The sequence below is a fragment of the Triticum aestivum genome, chromosome 6B (genome assembly GCF_018294505.1).
Source record: "Triticum aestivum cultivar Chinese Spring chromosome 6B, IWGSC CS RefSeq v2.1, whole genome shotgun sequence".
Classification (NCBI taxonomy): domain Eukaryota; kingdom Viridiplantae; phylum Streptophyta; class Magnoliopsida; order Poales; family Poaceae; genus Triticum; species Triticum aestivum.
The window spans coordinates 368,669,933-368,677,844 of NC_057810.1; positions in this window are offsets into that span (position 1 = coordinate 368,669,933).

Genomic DNA, 7,912 nt, shown 5'->3' on the forward strand with positions numbered 1-7,912 from the left:
AGGGTGAGGGCCGGAGAGCCGGTAGGAGCGCTGAGTCGCGATGCTCAGGCAACCCCCCTTTAACGCCCAAGATTCCAACACCCAGGAGGAAAAGGAACCAAATAACAAGCATGATGGGTCAAAAGCATAACCCTAAGGTAAACGCAAGAAGGGTACACGCCGCTGGGTCAGGCCCAAGCGACTTGGGGATGATGCAGCCCGAGGGGCGCCCCCAATAAGGTAAGCCAAGAACATGAAATAAAAGGGATACACACCGCAGGGACGGACCCACGCGGCCTGGGAATAATGCGGCCCTGAGGGCGCTCCTAGCCGGAAATGAAACTTGAAAGATGTCACCTGATGGTGTTGGGGATGAAGGGGTGTTGGTGTAGCAGACTCGACGGGCTGCGGGAGCCGATCCTCACGAGCCCCCAGGCCTAGGGGCCTCAGGCTCCGGAGGCGCTGGCGGCTCCTCGCGGGCCATCTCCATCTGCACCAGGGCTGCGGAAGGCCTGACTTCTTGAGCCTCCAGGATGGCCCTCATGAGGCGCTGGTGCGCAGCAGCCGTGTTCGGCAAGCCGTAAGGCATGCGCACATAGCTGTGGGGCGGACCCTCGCAGCGTCCTACTTGCGAGGGCCAGAGGCGCTCCTGAGACGCGGCTCGGTTGAGCCCCGGTATGTCGATGCAGATGCGCAGCCCACCATCCTCGCCTGGATGGGGGGCCATAGCTGGTAGGCGGCGGCCGCCTCTCATGACCCTTGACTCCTGTAGCTCCTGAATGGCCTTACTAACGAACTCCTGAGGGTTTGGCCCTCCTTGCCTTGCTTCTTGAGGGAAACGTGCTTTGAAACACGCCTCCACGTGGTGCCCAAGCGCCTCCCTCGTGACCTTGGCGAGGTCGGCGGCCCTCCAAGGGAGAGCCCCCGAGCCCTGCCTGAGGAGGGCGCCAGGCGCGCTTCCCTATGCGATGGAAGGAGGTTCCCCCTGAGAAGGCACGGGCCTTGAGGGACTTGCCTCCTGAGGGGTCGGGCTGGAAGATGTCTTCTTCTTCTTGGGGGCGGCCTCGGGAGGCCTCCTGCCTCCGCGGTCCGAGTCTTCCAGTGATGCGGCGTGAAAGGCTCGCTCCAGGGAGCACACTGCGTCTCTCTCTTCGCAGGGCACCGTGATGACCCCGCCACTTCCTGGCATCTTGAGGACGTTGTAGCCGTGGTGGGTTACGACCATGAGCTTGGCCAGCGCTGGGTACCCGAGGATGGCGTTGTATGGTAGGCGAATGTGGGCGTCGAAGTCGATGAGCTCGGTGCGGTAGTTGTCGCGTGCCCCGAAAGTGACAGGAAGGGGACCTGCCCAATCGGGACCGTGGAGCCGTCGGTGACTCCGGAGAAGGGCTTGGTTGGGTGAAGCTGACTGTAGGGCACTTGAAGATTGTTGAATGTTTTCACGGACAGGACGTTGAGCCCTGCTCCGCCGTCGATGAGGGTTCTGGTGACTAGCACGTTGCTGATGATTGGGGAACAAAGCATCAGGAGGAATCCGGCCGTGGCCGCGCACTTGAGCTGATCCGCTGAGCTGAACGTGATGGCGCATGCCGACCACCTGAGAGGGTGCGTGGCCTCGAGCTTGGGGAGGACTGCATTCACTTCGCGGGCGAACTGCTTGAAGATGCATTGAGAGGCTGGGGCTTGAGCTCCGCCCAGGATGCAGGCAATCGCACGCGGTTCCTGGAAGCCCCCAGCCCCCTCGTCCTGATAACGGTCTTCATTTATCCTTGGCTGCGGCAGCAGCGGAGGGAGGCCCGCGTTCCCTTGCGGGCGATCCTCGCGAGGCTGATCCCTCCAGCCTCCCTCGTGAGGCCGGTCCTGCCAGCGATCCTGGCGAGGTTGGTCGCGCCACCCTTGGCGTGGGCCGCGGTCTTCCCAATGTCCCGCGCTCGTTCCTCCTCCTCGGCCGTAGCCCCGGTAGCTGCGGTCGGGACGTCTGCCGACCCTTCCTTCACGCACGGCCCGGAGCTCTTGGCATTCATTGGTGTTGTGGGTGTGGAGGTCGTGGTACACGAAGTATCGACTGCCCTTGGAGGATCCGGGCTGATCTCTGCCCCGCTTGGTGTCTGGCTCGGCCGCGAGTACGGCAGCCCCCTTGCGCTTCACGTCCTTTGCCTTGGGCTTCTTCTCTTCTGGGTCCGCGGCAAGCAGCTCGAGGAGGGAGAGGCGTCCCTCCTCAGCCCTGGCGCACTTGGTCGCCAAGTTGAACAGCTCCAAGGAGGTGCACAGGTCTTCATGCATCGCCAGCTCCTCCTTCATCTTGACGTCGCGCACACCGTCGGAGAAGGCTGAGATGATGGCCTCCTCCGTCACCTTGGGGATCTTGAGGCGCGCGTTGTTGAAGCGCTGGATGTACTTCTGCAGGGTTTCCCCTGGTTGCTGCTTGATATGGAGCATGTCGCTCATGGCGGGTGGCCGGTCGCGAGTACCCTGGAAGTTGGCAATGAAGCGGGTGCGCATCGTCCCAGGAGGAGATCGTGCCTGGGGCCAGATTCAGGAGCCAGGTGCGGGCTCCGTCCTTGAGCGCCATGGGAAACTGGTTGGCCATGACCTTCTCGTCCCCGTTGGCAGCTTCGATGCCCAACTCATTGTTGGAAATATGCCCTAGAAGCAATACTAAAAGTATTATTATATTTCATTGTTCATGATAATTGTCTTTTATTCATGCTATAACTGTATTATCCGGAAATCGTAATACACGTGTGAATACTTAGACCACACAATGTCCCTGGTAAGCCTCTAGTTGACCAGCTCGTTGTGATCAACAGATAGTCATGGTTTCCTGACTATGGACATTGGATGTCGTTGATAACGGGATCACATCATTAGGAGAATGATGTGATGGACAAGACCCAATCCTAAGCATAGCATAAAAGATCGTGTAGTTCGTTTTGCTAGAGCTTTGCAAGTGTCAAGTATCTCTTCCTTCGACCATGAGATCGTGTAACTCCCGGATACCGTAAGAGTGCCTTGGGTATACCAAACGTCACAACGTAACTGGGTGACTATAAAGGTGCATTACAGGTATCTCCGAAAGTAGCTGTTGGGTTGACACGGATCGAGACTGGGATTTGTCACTCCATATGACGGAGAGGTATCTCTGGGCCCACTCGGTAATGCATCATCATATTGAGCTCAATGTGACCAAGGTGTTGGACACGGGATCATGCATTACGGTACGAGTAAAGTGACTTGCCGGAAACGAGACTGAACAAGGTATTGGGATACCGACGATCGAGTCTCGGGCAAGTAACGTACCGATTGACAAAGGGAATTGCATACAGGGTTTGATCGAATCCTCGACATAGTGGTTCATCCAATGAAAACATCGAGGAGCATGTGGGAGCCATCATGGGTATCCAGATCCCGCTGATGGTTATTGACTGAGAGAGTCTCGGTCATGTCTGCATGTCTCCCGAACCCGTAGGGTCTACACACTTAAGGTTCAGTTACGCTAGGGTTATAGGGATATGTATATGCAGTAACCCGAATGTTGTTCGGAGTCCCGGATGAGATCCCGGACGTCACGAGGAGTTCCGGAATGGTCCGGAGGTAAAGATTTATATATGGGAAGTCCTGTTTCGGGCATCGGGACAAGTTTCGGGGTTATCGGTATTGTACCGGGACCACCGGAAGGGTCCCGGGGGTCCACCGGGTGGGTCCACCTGTCCCGGGGGGCCACATGGGCTGTGTGGGGGTGCGCCTTGGCCTAATGGGCCAAGGGCACCAGCCCCACATAGGCCCATGCGCCTAGGGTTCAAGGGGGGCAAGAGTCCTAGGAGGGTAAGGCACCTCCTAGGTGCCTTGGGGGGAGGGAAAACCCCCCTTGGCCGCCGCACCCCCTAGGAGATTTGATCTCCTAGGGCCGGCCACCCCCCTTGGCACCCCTATATATAGTGGGGGGGGGGAGGGACTTCATACCTGAACGCCCTGGCCTTTGGTTGCCTCCTTCTCCCTCCCCAACACCTCCTCCACCTCCATAGTGCTTAGCGAAGCTCTGCCGGAGTACTGCAGCTCCACCAACACCACGCCGTCGTGCTGCTGCTGGTGCCATCTCCCTCAACCTCTCCTCCCTTCCTTGCTGGATCAAGAAGGAGGAGACGTGGCTGTTCCGTACGTGTGTTGAACGTGGAGGTGTCGTCCGTTCGGCGCAGGTCATCGGTGATTTGGATCACGTCGAGTATGACTACATCATCACCTTGCAAGCTTCCGCACGCGATCTACAAGTGGTATGTAGATGCAAACTCTCTCCCTAGACTCGTTTCTTAGATGAACTCATAGATGGATCTTGGTGAAACCGTAGGAAAAATTTTAATTTTCTGCAACGTTCCCCAACAGTGGCATCATGAGCTAGGTCTATGCGTAGTTCTCTTTGCACGAGTAGAACACAACTTTGTTGTGGGCGTGGATTTTGTCATCTTACTTGCCTCTACTAGTCTTTTCTTGCTCAACGGTATTGTGGGATGAAGCGGCCCGGACCAACCTTACACGTACACTTACGTGAGACCGGTTCCACCGACTGACATGCACAAGTTGCATAAGGTGGCTGGCGGGTGTCTGTCTCTCCCACCTTAGTTGGAGCGGAATCGATGAACAGGGCCCTTATGAAGGGTAAATAGAAGTTGACAAAATCACGTTGTGGTGATTCGTAGGTAAGAAAACGTTCTTGCTAGAACCCAATTGCAGCCACGTAAAAGATGCAACAACAATTAGAGGACGTCTAACTTGTTTTTGCAGCGATTGATCATGTGATGTGATATGGCCAGAAGTTGTGATGAATGATGAATTGTGATGTATGAGATCATGTTCTTTGTAATAGGATTCACGACTTGCGTGTCGATGAGTATGACAACCGGCAGGAGCCATAGGAGTTGTCATTATTTTTTGTATGACCTGCGTGTCATTGAATAACGTCATGTAAACTACTTTACTTTATTGCTAAACGTTAGTCATAGAAGTAGAAGTAGTCGTTGGCGTGACAACTTCATGAAGACACGATGATGGAGATGATGATGATGGAGATCATGGTGTCAAGCCGGTGACAAGATGATCATGGAGCCCTGAAGATGAAGATCAATGGAGCTATATGATATTGGCCATATCATGTCACAACTATATAATTGCATGTGATGTTTATTATGTATTATGCATCTTGTTTACTTAGGACGACGGTAGTAAATAAGATGATCCCTTATAAAATTTCAAGAAGTGTTCTCCCCTAACTGTGCACCGTTGCTATAGTTCGTCGTTTCTAAGCACCACGTGATGATCGGGTGTGATGGATTCTTACGTTCACATACAACGGGTGTAAGACAGTTTTACACAGCGAAAACACTTAGGGTTAACTTGACGAGCCTAGCATGTGCAGACATGGCCTCGGAACACGGAGACCGAAAGGTCGAACACGAGTCGTATGGAAGATACGATCAACATGAAAATGTTCACCGACGATGACTAGTCCGTCTCACGTGATGATCGGACACAGGCTAGTCGACTCGGATCGTGTAACACTTAGATGACTAAAGGGATGTCTAATCTAAGTGGGAGTTCATAATTTGATTAGAACTTTATTATCATGAACTTAGTCTAAAACCTTTGCAAATATGTCTTGTAGATCAATGGCCAACGCTAATGTCAACATGAACTTCAACGCGTTCCTAGAGAAAACCAAGCTGAAAGATGATGGCAGCAACTATACAGACTGGGTCCGGAACCTGAGGATCATCCTCATAGCTGCCAGGAAACAATATGTCCTAGAAGGACCGCTAGGTGACGCTCCCGTCCCAGAGAACCAAGACATTATGAATGCTTGGCAGTCTCGCGCTGATGATTACTCCCTCGTTCAGTGCGGCATGCTTTACAGCTTAGAACCGGGGCTCCAAAAGCGTTTTGAGCATCACGGAGCATATGAGATGTTCGAAGAGCTGAAACTAGTTTTCCAAGCTCATGCCCGGGTCGAGAGATATGATGTCTCTGACAAGTTCTACAGTTGTAAGATGGAGGAAAACAGTTCTGTCAGTGAGCACATCCTGAAGATGTCTGGGTTGCACAACCGTATGACCCAGCTGAACATTAACCTCCCAGATGAGGCGGTCATTGACAGAATCCTCCTGTCGCTCCCACCAAGCTACAAGAGCTTTGTGATGAACTACAACATGCAGGGAATGGGAAAGACCATTCCTGAAGTGTTCTCGATGCTGAAGTCAGCAGAGGCTGAAATCAAGAAAGAACATCAAGTGTTGATGGTCAATAAGACCACTAAGTTCAAGAAGGGCAAGGGTAAGAAGAACTTCAAGAAGGACGGCAAAGATGTTGCCGCGCCTGGTAAGCCAGTTACCGGGAAGAAGTCAAAGAATGGACCCAAGCCTGAGACTGAGTGCTTTTATTGCAAGGGGAAGGGTCACTGGAAGCGGAACTGCCCCAAATACTTAGCGGATAAGAAGGCCGGCAACACCAAAGGTATATTTGATATACATGTGATTGATGTGTACCTTACCAGTACTCGTAGTAACTCCTGGGTATTTGATACCGGTGCCGTTGCTCATATTTGTAACTCACAGCAGGAGCTGCGGAATAAACGGAGACTGGCGAAGGACGAGGTGACGATGCGCGTCGGGAATGGTTCCAGAGTCGATGTGATCGCCGTCGGCACGCTGCCTCTACATTCACCTACGGGATTAGTTTTGAACCTTAATAATTGTTATTTAGTGCCAAGTTTGAGCATGAACATTGTATCTGGATCTCGTTTAATACGAGATGGCTACTCATTTAAGTCTGAGAATAATGGTTGTTCGATTTATATGAGAGATATGTTTTATGGTCATGCTCCGATGGTCAATGGTTTATTCTTAATGAATCTTGAGCGTAATATTACACATGTTCATAGTGTAGATGCCAAAAGATTTAAAGTTGATAACGATAGTCCCACATACTTGTGGCACTGCCGCCTTGGTCACATTGGTGTCAAGCGCATGAAGAAGCTCCATGCCGATGGACTTTTAGAGTCTCTTGATTATGAATCGTTTGACACGTGCGAACCATGCCTCTTAGGTAAAATGACCAAGACTCCGTTCTCCGGAACAATGGAGCGAGCAACCAACTTGTTGGAAATCATACATACCGATGTGTGCGGTCCAATGAGCGTTGAGGCTCGCGGAGGATATCGTTATGTTCTCACTCTCACAGATGACTTGAGTAGATATGGGTATGTCTACTTAATGAAACACAAGTCTGAGACCTTTGAAAAGTTCAAGGAATTTCAGAATGAGGTGGAGAATCAACGTGACCGAAAGATAAAATTCTTATGATCAGATCATGGAGGAGAATACTTAAGTCACGAATTTGGTACACACTTAAAGAAATGTGGAATCGTTTCACAGCTCACGCCGCCTGGAACACCTCAGCGAAACGGTGTGTCCGAACGTCGTAATCGCACTCTATTGGATATGGTGCGGTCTATGATGTCTCTTACCGATTTACCGCTATCATTTTGGGGATACGCTCTAGAGACAGCTACATTCACTTTAAATAGGGCACCGTCTAAATCCGTTGAGACGACACCGTATGAATTATGGTTTGGAAAGAAACCTAAGCTGTCGTTTCTAAAAGTTTGGGGATGCGAAGCTTATGTCAAGAAACTTCAACCTGAAAAGCTCGAACCCAAGTCGGAAAAATGCGTATTCATAGGATACCCTAAGGAAACTATAGGGTATACCTTCTACTTAAGATCCGAAGGCAAGATCTTTGTTGCCAAGAACGGATGCTTTCTGGAAAAAGAGTTTCTCTCGAAAGAAGTAAGTGGGAGGAAAGTAGAACTCGATGAAGTACTACCTCTTGAGCGGGATAGTGACGCAGCACAGGAAACCGTTCCTGTGATGCCCACACCAACTGA